Raw genomic sequence first — 14,444 nt, forward strand, 5'->3', positions numbered from 1 at the left:
GGATATGTTGAACCAGCCTTGCATCCCAGGGATGAAGCCCACTTGATCATGGTGGATAAGCTTTTTGATGTGCTGCTGGATTCAGTTTGCCAGTATTTTATTGAGGATTTTTGCATTGATGTTCATCAGGTATATTGGTCTGAAATTCTCTTTTTCTCTTGTGTCTCTGCCAGGCTTTGGTATCAGGATAATGTTGGCCTCATAAAATGAATTAGGGAGGATTCCCTCTTTTTCCATTGATTGGAATAATTTCAGAAAGAACGGTACCAGCTCCTCCTTGTACCTCTGTTAGAATTCGGCTGTGAATCTCTCTGGTCCTGCACTTTTTTTTGGTTGGTAGACTATTAATTATTGCCTCAATTTCAGAGGCTGTTATTGGTTTATTCAGGGATTCAACTTCTTCCTGATTCTTAATAATGAGATTCCTGGCTTTTAACAGGTTTTAGAAACTTCAGAATAAAAAAGGGGAACTAGAGCAGTTTAAAGTACTGGGCATCTGATAGAATTCACCGTTACACTGCCATGACTCTTTATCCTTCTAGATGAAACAGGCCTCAATACAAATTATCAATCTCCTCATACCTTTACTGACCTTCTCTTGGCATATCAATACTAAGCCTAATGACTGTATGTTTTCAATGTGACCACCCCAGGCTGTTCCCCGCTCATTATTTTCTCATTTCCTTCTTTTACTTAGTACAGTATTTTTAATGTTCATCAGTATTGTAGCATGTATCAGTAATTTTTTCTTTTCTATTACCAAATAATATTTCAGTTATGAATATACCACATTTTATTTTATTCATCAATTAATGAATATTTGAGTTGTTTCTACTTTTTAGCTATTGTGAATAATAATACTATAAATATTTGTGTACAAGTTTTTATATAAATATATATTTCATTGCTCTTTGTTATATATCTAGGCATAGAATTGCTGACTCATATGTTAACTTTATGTTTAACATTTGAGAGACTGTTAGGCTGTTTTCCAAAACAGCTGCACCATTTACAGTCCTACCAAGAGTGTATGAGGGTTTCAGTTTCTCCACATCTTTGTCAATACATGCTGTTATTTATCTGTCATGTCTATTCCCTTGATCTGTATGTGTCTATCTTTTTGTAGGTACCACACTATCTTAATTACTATAGCTTTGATATGTTTGAAATAAGGAGGTAAGAGTTCTCCAATTTTGTTCCTGTTTTTTAAAATGGTGCATTTGGGCTATTCTACGTTCCATCAATTTCCATATGAATTTTAAGATCAACTTACCAATTTTAGCAATGAAGTCAGCTGAGATTTTGATAGAGATTACACTGAATCAGTAGATCAATTTGGAGAATTTTATCATCTTAACAACAGTAGAGCTGAGATCCATGAACATGAGCTGTCTTTGTATTCACTTAAGTCTTTAATTTCTTTCACTGATATTTTGTAGTTTTTAAAATGTAATTTCACTCTTCCTTTGTTAAATTTATTCACAAATATTTTAATTTTTAATACAATTTTAGATGGAATTGTTTTATTATTTCATTTCAGATTATTCATTGCCAGTTTAGAGAAAATAACCAATTTTTTTAACACTGAGTCAATGCCAAAAGAAAATGATTGATTTTGTATATTGATCTTATATCCTGCAATCTTGCTGAATTTGTTAATTTTATAGATTTTAGAACATTCCTTTGGCTTTCTTATGTATAAAATCAGTGTAATGCCTATCAAAATGTCAATGACATCCTTCACAGAAATAGAAAAAAAATCCTAAAATTTATATGGAATCACAAAAAATCCAAAATAACCAAAGCTATTCTAAGCAAAAGAACAAAACTGGAGAAATCACATTACCTGACTTCAAATATACTACAGATTTATAGTAACCCAAAACAGCATGGTATTGGCATAAAAACAGACACACAGACCAGTGGAACAGAATTGAAAACCTAGAAACAAATCCATATACATACAGTGAACTCATTTTGACAAAAGTACCAGAAGCATACGCTGGGGAAGAGATAGTCTTTTCAATAATTGGTGCTGGGAAAACTCAATATTCATATGCAAAGAATGAAACTAGACCCCATCTCTCACCATAAACAAAACTGAATCAAACTACATTAAAGACTTACACCCAAGACCTCAAACTATGAAATTACTACAAGAAAACATTGGAGCAGCTCTCTAAGACATTGATCTGGGCAAATATTTCTTGAGCAACATCCCATGAGCACAGGCAGCATAGCAAAAATGGACAAATGGGATCACATTAAGTTAAAAAGCTTCTGCACAGCAAAGGAAACCGTCAAGAAAGTGAAGAGACAACAAACAGAATGGGAGAAAATATTTGCAAACTACCTATCTGACAAAGGATTAATAACCAGAATATGTAAGGAGCTCAAAAACTTTACAGGACAAAAATGTAACAATCCAATTTAAAATGGGCAAAAGATTTGATTGAATAGACATTTCTCAAAAGAAGACATACAAATAGCAAACAGGTATATGAAAGCGTGCTCTATCATTAATCATCAGAAATGCAAATCAAGACTACAATGAGATATCCTCTCACTCCAATTAAAATGGCTTATATCCAAAAAATAGGCAATAACAAATGCTAGCTAGGATGTGGAAAAAAGGGAACCCTCCTACAATGTTGGTGGGAGTGCAAGTTAGTACAGCCACTATGTACAACAGTCTGGAGGTTCCTTTAAAAACTAAAAATAGAGCTACCATATGATCCAGCAATCTCACTGCTGAGTATATACCCAAAAGAAAGGAAATCAGCATATTGAAGATATATCTATGCACTCCCATGTTTGTTGCAGCACTGTTTACAATAACTAGAGATTCGGAAGCAGGCCAAGTGTTCATCAACAGATGAATGGAAAAAGAAAATGTGGCACCTGTACACAACAGAGTACCATTCAGCCATAAAAAAAGAATGGGATCCAATCATTTGCAACAACATGGATGGAACTAGAGATCATTATGCTAAGTGAAATAAGTCAGGCACAGAGAGACAAACAATGCATGCTCTCACTCATTTGCGGAATCAAACAAAACAATTGGCTGGATACAGTGTGGCTCATGACTCTAATCCCAACAACTTTGAGAAGCTGAGGTCAGGCAGATCACTTGAGCCCAGGAGTTCGAGACTAGCCTGGGCAACATAGTGAAACTTTGCCTCACAAAACAAAACAAAAAAAAAAAAGCCAGGCATAGTGGCACATGTCTGTAGTCCCAACTACCCGGGAGGCTATGGTTGCTAGAGGCTGGGAAGGGTAGTAGGGGGATTGGGGGAGAGGTGGGGATGGCTAATGTGTACAAAAACTATAAAGAATGAATAAAATCTATAGTCACAATAGAGTAACTATAGTTAATAATAACTTAATTGTATATTTTAAACTTAAAGAATGTAATGGTTTATATCTCAAAGGATAAATGCCTGAGGGGATGGATACCCCAGTCTCCATGATGGGCTTATTTCACATTGCATGTCTGTATCAAAACATCCCATGTACCCTGTAAATACATACACCTACTATGTACCTACAAAAATTCTTTTAAAAAAGATCATATCATCTTAAATAGAGGTAGTCTTACCTCTATCTTACTCTTTCCCCATCTGTGTGCCTTTTATTTCATTTTCTTGTCTAGTTTCTTTGGCTAGAACCTCCAGCATAATGTTGAATAGAAGTGGCAAGACTAGATATTTTTTGTTCCTGATCTGGGGGAAAAACATGCGTTCATTCACTATTAAGTATATTATGAACTGTGGATTTTCCATAACTGCCCTTTAATGGGTGAGGAAGTACTCTTCTACTTCTTGTTTGTTGAATATTTTTAACATGAAGAGGTGTTAGATTTTGTCACATGCTTATTCTGTGCTCCTTTATGTTATTCTTGTCAAATATATTTATATATGTGATAGGCCCAACAGTACTTTATCCTACAATATTGTTTTGTACAATTTCTTTTTCAGTCAAGGAAAGAAGGAGACGAAGTATGCATTCGTTGTATCTTTTGTAATTACTTTTACTTGTGCTGCCCCTTTTCGTTTTCTTGATGTCAAATTATCAACTGGATTCTTGAAGAAGTTTCTTTAGTGTTTCTTATAATGTAGATAGATGTGTTATCAATAAATTTTCTCAGTTTCAGTTTCCTTGGGAACATACTTATTTCACCTTCCTTTTTGAAATAGAGTTTTGCCAGAATGAAGATTTTTTTTTTTTTTTTTTTTTTTTTTTTTTTTTTTTTTTTTTTTTTTTTTTTTTTGAGATAAAGCTGGCTCCATCGCCCAGGCTGGAGTGCAGCAGTGCGATCTCGGCTCACTGCAACCTCCACCTCCTGTGTTCAAGGGATTCTCGTGCCTCAGCCTCCCAGGTAGCTGATATTACAGCCACACACCAGCAGACCCAGATGATTTTTTTGTATTTTTAGTAGAGACAGGGTTTCACTATGTTGCCCAAGCTGGTCTTGAACTCCTGGCCTCCAGTGATCCACACACATCAGCCTCCCAACATGTTGGGATTACAGACGTGAGCCACCATGTCCAGCCCAGAATTAAAATTTTTAAGTAACAAGTTTTGGGGTTTTGTTTTCCCGTCAGCACTTTGTTTATATCATCCCACTGCCTTCTGGTCTCCATTGTTTCTGATGAGAAGTCACCCACTGATCTTTTTGAGCTTCCCTTGTATGTGAGGAAGTATTTTTCTCTTACTGCATTCAAGATTTTCTCTCCCTTGAACATTTTCACTTTGATGTGTCTGAGTATGATTCTCTCTGTCCTCATCCTACTGGGAATTTGTTGAGCTTCTTCAATAGGTCAGTTAATGAATTTTCATCAAATTTTGGAAGTTTCCAGCCATTATTTCTTTGAGTATTGTTTTGTTTCTTTCTCTCATCTCCTTCTGGTACCCCTTTTATGCATATGCTGCTGTGTTTAGTGGTGTCTCATATTTCTCTGAGGCTCTGTTGTTTACTACATTCTTTTTTCTCTGTCTTTTCATTACATAATCTCTATCAGTCTATCATCGTGTTCACTGATTCTTTATTCTACCAACTGAAATCTATGACCATGCCCCTGTAGTGAATTTCTTACTTAATTATATTATATATTTATTTCCGTCCAGAATTTCCACCTTTCTGTTTTTTCAAAATCCATATCATCAAAATCCTTTGCTTTACTGTGTGCAAAGAGTATTAGTGGCTTTTGACCTTCCTGCATTTCTATTTTCTTGAAAAATTAGTGATTGATTCTCTCCAAAATAACCAGAGGAGAAATAAGGCAGAAAGTGTGTCCTCCTCACAGTCTCCACTGAGTTCCGAGACTAATAGAACAGAATGTAACCAGACTCTGAGTTCTTTGCGATATCTGAGCAATACATAGAATTCTTCAGTAATTTGTACATTCATTTTTTTCTACAGTGTCATCAAAGGACAAGCAGAAATCTTGATTCTTAACTATTACAATATAATGGCCTCACCTGTGACCACTTCCACAGTGAATCATAATAGCAACAAGGTCGTGCGTTCTGTCTGGATTGGTTGCATCCTCTGAAGTGTTACACAGACAAAGTTCCAAACGAAAAACTACCTAGTAAGAAAGTTTCGTACATCAGTGAATTTAATCTATATATTTAAATCGTTTCAGATGTAGAGATATAATCATGGGTGGTTTTTAAACTTTCATTCATGTGCTTCCTGTTTGCTACAACATTCTTCACAGTAATGTTTGTATTCACTTCATAGAGTTTCTGTGTTGCTAAAAACCCTTAAACAGTGAATAATTGATGCATTTTGTTCTACATCACAGGAAGTTCTTTAAAATCTTCATCTTTGCTCCTATAGTTTCACAAGTAATACACCTGGTTTCATTAGTTAATGTTTTCTGAAAAATTTCATGAACTACATTGGGTCTGGTGTGCTGTTGTTATTTTCAGTATCAATATTACCATTTGGTAAGTGACCATTTTGTTTATCCTGCCTTCTCTCTTCTTATAAAATATCAGCAATTGTATTTAGTAGGTAATTTAAGAACCCATGGGCATCTTGTTGCATGCAGAAAAGCTCATTTTCTTTCTGTAATCTTGTTTTGAACTTCTCGGGAGATATTACTTCAACCTTTTCCTTCTGTGTGGCTACACCGTGGAAGAAAGTTGCTGAGCACATTAAAATTTTCCTTCTTCCTAGGTTGTCTTGTATGCTAGAACTTTTTCCTGAAACGGATGACAAAAATAAAGCGCATGAAGTACTGAATTCCCAAAATTGCACATATTCCCCAAATTGACTAACCCAAAAGTGCCCATTGCAGGTATTACCAAAATTGACTAACCCAAAATAGTGCTCATTGACTGGAAACGATTCTGGGCCAATCTCTTTCTCTAATGCTGAAGCACTGGAACTCGTGATCCAGATGGAGGCAGGGGAGGAGAGAAGCCAGGCCACCCACTTGCATTGCAAAGCACAGGCCACAAACCCACACACCACACCTGGCCGGCCACAATTGCCCGATTTCTTTTTTTGTAATTTCTGTCTCCTTATTAATATTATATATCTGTTAAAATGTTATAATAATACTTTCCTTTTGTTCTTTAAGCATAGTTTGCTTTAGTTCTTCAAATATATCACATTTATAATGGCTCCTTTAAAATCTTTGTCTGTTTAGTCTGAAATCTGGGTCCTCTCACAGGCAGTTTGTGTTCACTATTTTTTTCCTGTGTATGAGCTGAACTTTCTTGTTTCTTTGCATGTCTCTCTCTCTCTGTCTCTCTTTTTTTCTGGAGATGGAGTCTCGCTCTGTCGCCCAGGCTGGACTGGAGTACAGCGGCACAATCTCGGCTCACTGCAATGTCCACATCCCGGGTTCAAGCAATTCTCGTGCCTCACCCTCCCAAATAGCTGGGATTACAGGCACCTGCCACCACACCCCACTAATTATTTTTATTTTTTGTTCTTTTAGTAGAAACAGGGTTTCACCATGTTGGCCAGGCTGGTCTGGAACTCCTGACTTCAAGTGATCTGCCCACCTCAGCCTCCCAATGTGCTGGGATTTACAGGCGTGAGTTACCGTGTCTGGCCTCTTTGCATATCTTATAATATTTTATTGAAAACTGGACTTTCTGGATAGCATATTGTAGCAATTCTGAATATTAGTCCTCAGTACTCATTGTTGTTGGCCTATTTATTCATTTAATGACTTCTCTGGACTATTTTAACAAAGTCTATTCACCACCTATGTGAAGCTTCTGATGTTTCTCTTCAGAGCACAAGTGTTTCCCATGCATATAGTCCTCCTGGGATGACAGTAGCTATGACAGACTCCCTTTGACTGTCTCTTTCCCTGATCTGTTATGCTGTTTGCTTCTATCGGTATCATACCTACCTGTTAAGCTCTAGTAATTGCTGAGGTAATGCTCTGTTGTTTCCAATAATACCCCAAGGAACAAATTGCTCTACAGTCTGTTCCAATTAAATTCTGTCCCCTATACTGAACTAATTTTGAGGCCATTCTTTGAAGTTTATTCTGAAGCCAGGAGGATTGTTCTTGGCTGTCTCTTTGATTCTCTCTGGCAAATACCTTCATGTTCTTGGGTGTGTTTTTCTGTTTTGTTTAATAACTGATATCCAGTCATTTCCTATTGTTCACTGAAATGACCTACTACTTAGCTTATTTCTCTCATGGAGATACTAGCCTCCTCTTGCTTACCATCAAAATCTTCATTGTTTTAAGAGCACTCTTGGGCTTGAACTCTCCCACACTCTATTCTCAATAAAGTCAGTTCTCTTGGGGAGAGCTTTGGAGTTCTCTGTTCTTATGACATTCTCCTCCCCCTGGGCAAAATCTTGGAACTACTAGCATGAAGCTAAGGTTAGGAACAGCAGCCCACTTTTCATGCGGTGGTAAACCTGTTTTATGAGCTGAGCAGAGCAGTGTGCAGCGGAGTAGCCTCTAATCTCTTGACTTGCCTCTCCCAGCATGGAACCTGTGCCCTAAGGGTGAGCTGGAGCATGGATGTTTTAAGCTCCAGTGTTCTCAGTCTACCTCACCTGGAGTAGAAGAACTTTTGCTCTACAGGTAAGGTCTTGGTGCAGAAAGGGAACCCCTGGCCTCTCAACTGTACTTGAGTGGAATTTTACATCTGCAATACATAGCTGGGGTCATGAGGAATGTTGATGGCTTGCCTCTCTGTGGAAGATATCAGAGCCCTTGGCTGGGAGGTGGGGAGAAGGGGAACCCTGTAATCTTAACCACACCTACCTGTAGTGGAGCCTCTGTCCTGCTGAGCTGGTGAGTGGAAGTGAGGAAAGGAGTGGGTTGTGACTCAAGTGCCAGTGATTCTCATTGTTCTTCCCAAGAGTTAGGAAATTGTCTTGCATAAATGTTTCCTCATTGGCTGTGTGCCCTTGAGACAATTTTCAGAGATTTTAAATGATTATATTTTTATAATTTTTTTACCAGTTATGGTTGTTTCACTGGGGAGCTCCTCACTCCGCATCCATTCCAGACGTGAGTCTGGGCTATTATCTTTTGGACATTATCCCATAAACCTCTCTTCTTCTTCTCAGAAGGAACTTTATTACTGTGTGATTTATAATTTATCAATATATTACTTGTAGCTCTAGAAATTGGCATCATGCCATAAACCACTTTGTACACTGCATGTCAATAAATTACAGCATCCTCATATATCAATATTGTATGTATAGACTTAGTGCCAACATGTATGAATAGGCACAACCTAACATAAGTACACCTGTTTATATGCATGGCATTCTGTAGGTCATATACAAGGAAAGAGAATAAGCAATTCTGGGTTACAGCCAATCTCAGTTGTAGTCATGCTACTGCCTCCAAACCCAGTGTGACAAAGCAAGGATGGGAAAACTTTCTCCTTTCCCCATCCTTGATGGTCCCCCAGTTAACCCAGGATATGCCAGGCCAAACCAGGCCCTTTTTCTTCTCTAGCAGTTTCTTCCTAGAACCTCCCGGCAGAAGGTGGGCTTTGTTTGTCCTCTGTTTAAAGAACTTTTTCTTTTTTCTTTTTTCTTTTGGAAACAGAGTCTTGCTCTGTCACTCAGGCTGGAGTGCAGTGGCATGATCTGGCTCTCTGCAACCTCTGCCTCCTGGGTTCAAGCGATTCTTCTGCCTCAGGCTCCTGAGTAGCTGGGATTCCAGGCATGCACCACCACACCCGGCTAATTTCTGTATTTTTAGTAGAGACAGGGTTTCTCCATGTTGGTCAGAATGGCCTTGAACTCCTGGCCTCATGTGATCCACCTGCCTCATGTGATCCACCTGCCTCATGTGATCCAGCCTCCCAAAGTGCTGGGATTACAGGAATGAGCCACCATGCCTGGCCTAAAGAACTTTCTTTAAAGAACTTTGTCTAAAGTTGTTTGGAACTCTAAGAGTTCTTTGCTCCTGCAACCCTCTATTCTGTCCAAATGTTCACTGACTACTAATACTGTATCCTAATTTACCTGAAAAAATGAAGGACCGACCTTCTGGATCTATTGCTTGATTAAGCCTTCAGGTACCTGCATACAAGATATATAAAAGGCTCAGTTTTATTCAATTTCCTTGGGTATTTTGTTTTGTTTTAATAACTGATATCCAGTCGTTTCCTGTTTTGTTCACTGAAGTGTCATGTTGTTTTACTCACATGCAGAGTTAACAAGTTTCTATTATGTGTTATCTCCATTTTCAAAAATGTCTGAGGGCCTATAGAATACACTTTAAATGCTTCAGGAAGTCAGTCATAACCTTTTATATTTGCCCATAGTTTGCTTTCTTGCCTCATCTCTGATCTCCCTGAGCACCACTTATACTTACTGCTTTCTCTTAAGCAGACCATCTATTTTATGTGTCAGTGCTTTTGCTTTAACAGATACTTAACCAAATGATTGTCACAGAATATCCTGATAGTAATATGAGATATCAGAGATATCAGGGACCCAGGCCACACCTATTAAATAAGTGACTACGTTTCGGTTTTTTTTTTTTTTTAAGATGGAGTTCACTCTTGTTGCCCAGGCTGGAGTGCAGTGGCACGATCTCAGCTCACTATAACCTCCGCCTCCCAGGTTCAAGCAATTCTCCTGCCTCAGCTTCCCAAGTAGCTGGGATTACAGGTGCCCACCACCACACCCAGCTAATTTTTTGTATTTTTTAGTAGAGACAGCGTTTCATCATGTTGTCTACGCTGGTCTCAAACTCCTGACATACGGTCCATCCGCCTCGGCCTCCCAAAGTGCTGGGATTACAGACATGAGCCATTGCACTGGCCAGGGGGATTGTTTTTTATAAAGCTCTTCATTTGATTCTAAAGCTGCTTAAGAACCAATGCTATTCTCTCTTCTCTTCCTGCAGTGGCCTCCCTATCATCAAGACTTTGCTTGACAAAGTCTTAACAAAAAGTAGAAAAAAAGAAGAAAAACCTAGACACAACTAAAATATTACCTTCCTTGAAAAGTTTTTCTCAATTCTGTCTGTATTCCTCAGCTAGCGGATATTTGTTATTCTTGGATAATTAGTATTAGAGCTCTCTTTCTGGGTTTAGGGAGTACCCTACATTCTGAATCAGAGATATTTTCTGTCTTACAACTTAAAATGCCTACTACTTACTCTCCCAGCCTCTCTTACACATTGGGCATAAGTCCATAAACAGGACTGCCAATCAGGCATACTCACCACAGACTTTGAAACAAAAATTAGAGACATGAAAAAAACGTAGACTACAGACTCCATTTCTGGAGTCTTCATTTCTGAAGCAGCAGTAGCAGCTACTTCCAGTTTCCAAATATAACAGAAAAGTTATTATAGTGGCAACATATATCTTGCAGCTTCCAGACAGTAGCACTGCATGCTGCACGCTCCTTTCCTGGTTGGGTAACTTCCAAAGCTGTTTCTATAGCATCCGGAAGAATTCTGTGAGGTGCTTCCTATCCTTTAATAAATGTATTTTCTGCTGAAATTACAAGTTGGGTTCTATTGCTGGTAACTAAGATGGAGGGACACCTCTGTACCCCCAAAGCACTTCATTCATAAGCCAATATCACAATAAACCAAACTATCTTATCGTTAATTGCCAGTAGAATATCAGTTAACTGAGTCAAGAAGGAAAGAAAGCACATTCTAGCCAGAAAAGCATAACAGGAGCCTGTGTAGCTGGAAGGGACATAGAAGGTACCAGGGACTAAAGGGACGGTGTGTCTGGAAGATCAAATGAAGTAACTGGTGAAGAGTGTCCATGGATAGGAAGTTATTAGAGGAATTAAGTAACTGAATCATACTGTTAGCAGTGGTGAATCCGTATGGGTTTGCAACAACCTCAGTTCTTACCTCCTCAGAAGAAAGAATTCAACAGGGCAGAGTGAGAGACTGAGGCAAGTTTTAGAGCAGGAGTGAAAGTTTATTAAAAAGCTTTCGAGCAGGAAGGAAACGAAGTAAAGTACACTTGGAAGAGGACCAAGCAGGTGATTTGACAGATCAAGTGCGTGGTTTGACCTTTGACTTGGGATTTTATATGTTGGCATGTTTCTGGGGGAATTACGTCCCTTTTCCCCTGATTCTTCCCTTGGGGTGGGCTGTCCTCCTGAGCAGTGGCCTACCAGCACTTCGGAGGGGCTGTATGCATAGTGTATTTACCAGAGTTGTACATGTGCTCACTTGAGGCATTCTTTCCTTACTGATCTAGTGTTCTTAGAAGAAGGTCATATACCAGTTAAACTCCGCCATTTTGCCTCTTAGTGTATATGCTTGCACCCACTTGCCTAACTCCTGAGATCTTACCAGAAAGCTGCTAATCACCAGTTTCAGGTGTTTTTATCTATTGGGAGACTGCCTTTCCCTGGCACCAGCTGTGACCGATTATTATTTTAGGGAGACAGACCATCCACCTGACGATCACCTGATGGTTGCCTGACATTCTTGGTTGGGGGTGGGGGGCCCTCTCCTGCCCTGCTTGTGTCTGACTAGCTACCTACTGTAACGATACTAGCTGTATAAGACCATGTGAATATATTTTTAAGTTCGAGAATAACATAAAGCTATTGAGTCTTTATAAATGGCAGATACTATGCTCAGATTCATATTTTGAAAAACATCCGCTTGCTTTGGGCATGAAGAATAGATTGGAGGTGGGAAAATACTGGTGATTTTAGTTGGATTTGTGATTTGCTCATAGTGTTAAGTTCTGTATTATTGTTCCAAGTGATCACTGCCTCCAGACCATATCTTTCTATTAATGCTCACTTTTTCCTTTTGGAGCAATCTGGAATGAAGACTTTCCCTTCCCATCAAAAAGCCTTTTATTTTAACCTTTAAAGCTACCTAAGACACAGAACAGGCTAGAGCAATATTTTCTCCATGCTTCTTGCTGTTATTAATAGCTCTTGCTAATAGAGACCTAATTTTTTAAAGTCAATGTTCTGCTGAAGAGACTTAAACTTATATCAAGTCCATTTAATTACATATAGATGTGTGACTTAGATTGGATTATTTTTGTATCCAGATATTAAAGCAATTCTGTTTTGGGTTTTTGTTCATTTGTTTTTTGGGGTTTTCTGGAGACACAGTCTTACTCTGTCACCCAAGCTAGTGTGCAGTGGTGCTGTCATGGCTCACTGCAGCCTCAACCTCCTGGTTTCAAGTGATCCACCTCAGCCTCCTGAGTAGCTGGGGCTACAATGTACACCACCCTACCTGGCTAATGTTTTTTTTTATTTTTTTGGAAATGGGGTCTCACTATCTTGCCCAGGCTTCTGTTTTATTTTGAAAGCCTGGTTACTTTCATCTTACTCTTTTCAAACTAAAGTGAAAAGTAAAATGATATACCACACTAAAATGTATATGTTTCATTATATCATATATACATTATATGTTATACATTATTATATATTATATATCTTTATTTAAAGAGCGATTCAAAAATAAAATTTGAAGATATTATTTATATTTTTAGTTGGTCTCAGAAAGTGAAATAATGATTGCAGATCACCAGATTGCAAATGACCCGCAAAATAATCGGAGCTGCTGTTCGTTTTTAATAAGTGGAACCTTCTGAATTTTAGCAAATCCAGCAAATCATTACAAAAGGCATTGAGCAGTAAATCAGACAAACAATTTGGTGTTTCGTTAATTAGTATATTCAAGCCATTTAAGCTTCTGAAGAATAAGGTTGCCCTGCCAGAAAATCTTTCCAAGCATACTTAAAAAAGCAATATTCTAAACAAAGGCACAGCATTTGGTTGCTAATATATGCAAAGTTGGTAGGGAAAAAGTCTGTGTGGCTACATGTCAGGCCAGGCGGCTTACCACAACAGCACAGCAGGGAGCAAGGGGAAGTATTAGAGGTTAAAGGCAAAGACAAAGAGGAGATTACCAGTTCCAGAGTGTTATTTCATATAAGAATGATTTCATTTGCTGTTGTTGACCTTATCTGTCCACATCATTTCTTAGTTATTTTAACCGACAAAAAAAGAAAAGTGTAGAATATGAATAAGAAAAAATGAAAGCATATATTCTTTGTCTAAAGTAAATTTCAGGAAATACTAGGTTTAACAATTTGAAAAGATCTGTCATTTTTGTGAGTCAAAAATGATTGATTATGGGCAATTTCATGTGGTTCAACCTAATCAAACCTACCAGTGGATTGTAATATATCACAATATACAACATGTTGCAAATACAGTTTGCTCACTCTGAATAGATTTGGATATCTTTTTCTTTTTTTGTTATCAAAAATTATTTGTAACAGAAAATATTTATACTTTTATCTAATGAATTAATTAGGTGTCAGAAACACTTGATGTGGACATTTTTAATAGAGATTATCAAGCTCAAAAGAAACCTTTACAGTACTGAGGGGGCAATAGAGTACAAAGGACCTCAAAGCCTAATGCTGATGAACTGAGCCAACCTATAATGCCCTCATCAATCTCTCAGCTGATATTCCAGGATTCAGAGATTTTCCACAGCCATATATCCACACTGCAGATCTCCCTGATTTTTAGGAGTCTGAAATCTCAGGAAAGATAAGAGTCAATGTAAGTAGTAATAATAATAATAATAGCAGCTAACACCTAAATAGTATTTACTGTACCCAGACACTGTTTTAAGTGTTTTACATATATTAATTCATTTAATCCTCAAAGCAATCCAATTAAATAGGTAATATTAACATCAACAAATAGGTGAGGAAATGCAGGCACACAACAGTTAAGCAATTTGCCCAAAAGTGCCACAGTAAGTAAGTACCTGAGCCAAAATTTAATCCCAGGCTTTCTGGCACAAGAGTCAGTACTTAACCAGCAACAAACTGCTTCTCAATATTAAAAAAGTTTAGCATCACTGAATCAATTCTAGTACATTGTGGGTTGCAAAATTAGTTGAGATACCAACATCCTTAATAAAGCTTTTCAAGCTTCTTTTCATTCTAATAGC

At 37.9% G+C, this 14,444-nt stretch overlaps 1 pseudogene; it reads right to left on the minus strand.

Annotated features, from left to right (window-relative positions):
- Nucleotides 1-5,181: 5,181 nt before the first annotated feature.
- Nucleotides 5,182-6,536, minus strand: LOC108534760 (ubiquitin carboxyl-terminal hydrolase 12 pseudogene; annotated as a pseudogene).
- Nucleotides 6,537-14,444: the final 7,908 nt, after the last annotated feature.

Source organism: Rhinopithecus bieti, unplaced genomic scaffold, assembly GCF_001698545.2.
Source record: "Rhinopithecus bieti isolate Rb0 unplaced genomic scaffold, ASM169854v2 scaffold_12477, whole genome shotgun sequence".
In the NCBI taxonomy this organism is placed as follows: domain Eukaryota; kingdom Metazoa; phylum Chordata; class Mammalia; order Primates; family Cercopithecidae; genus Rhinopithecus; species Rhinopithecus bieti.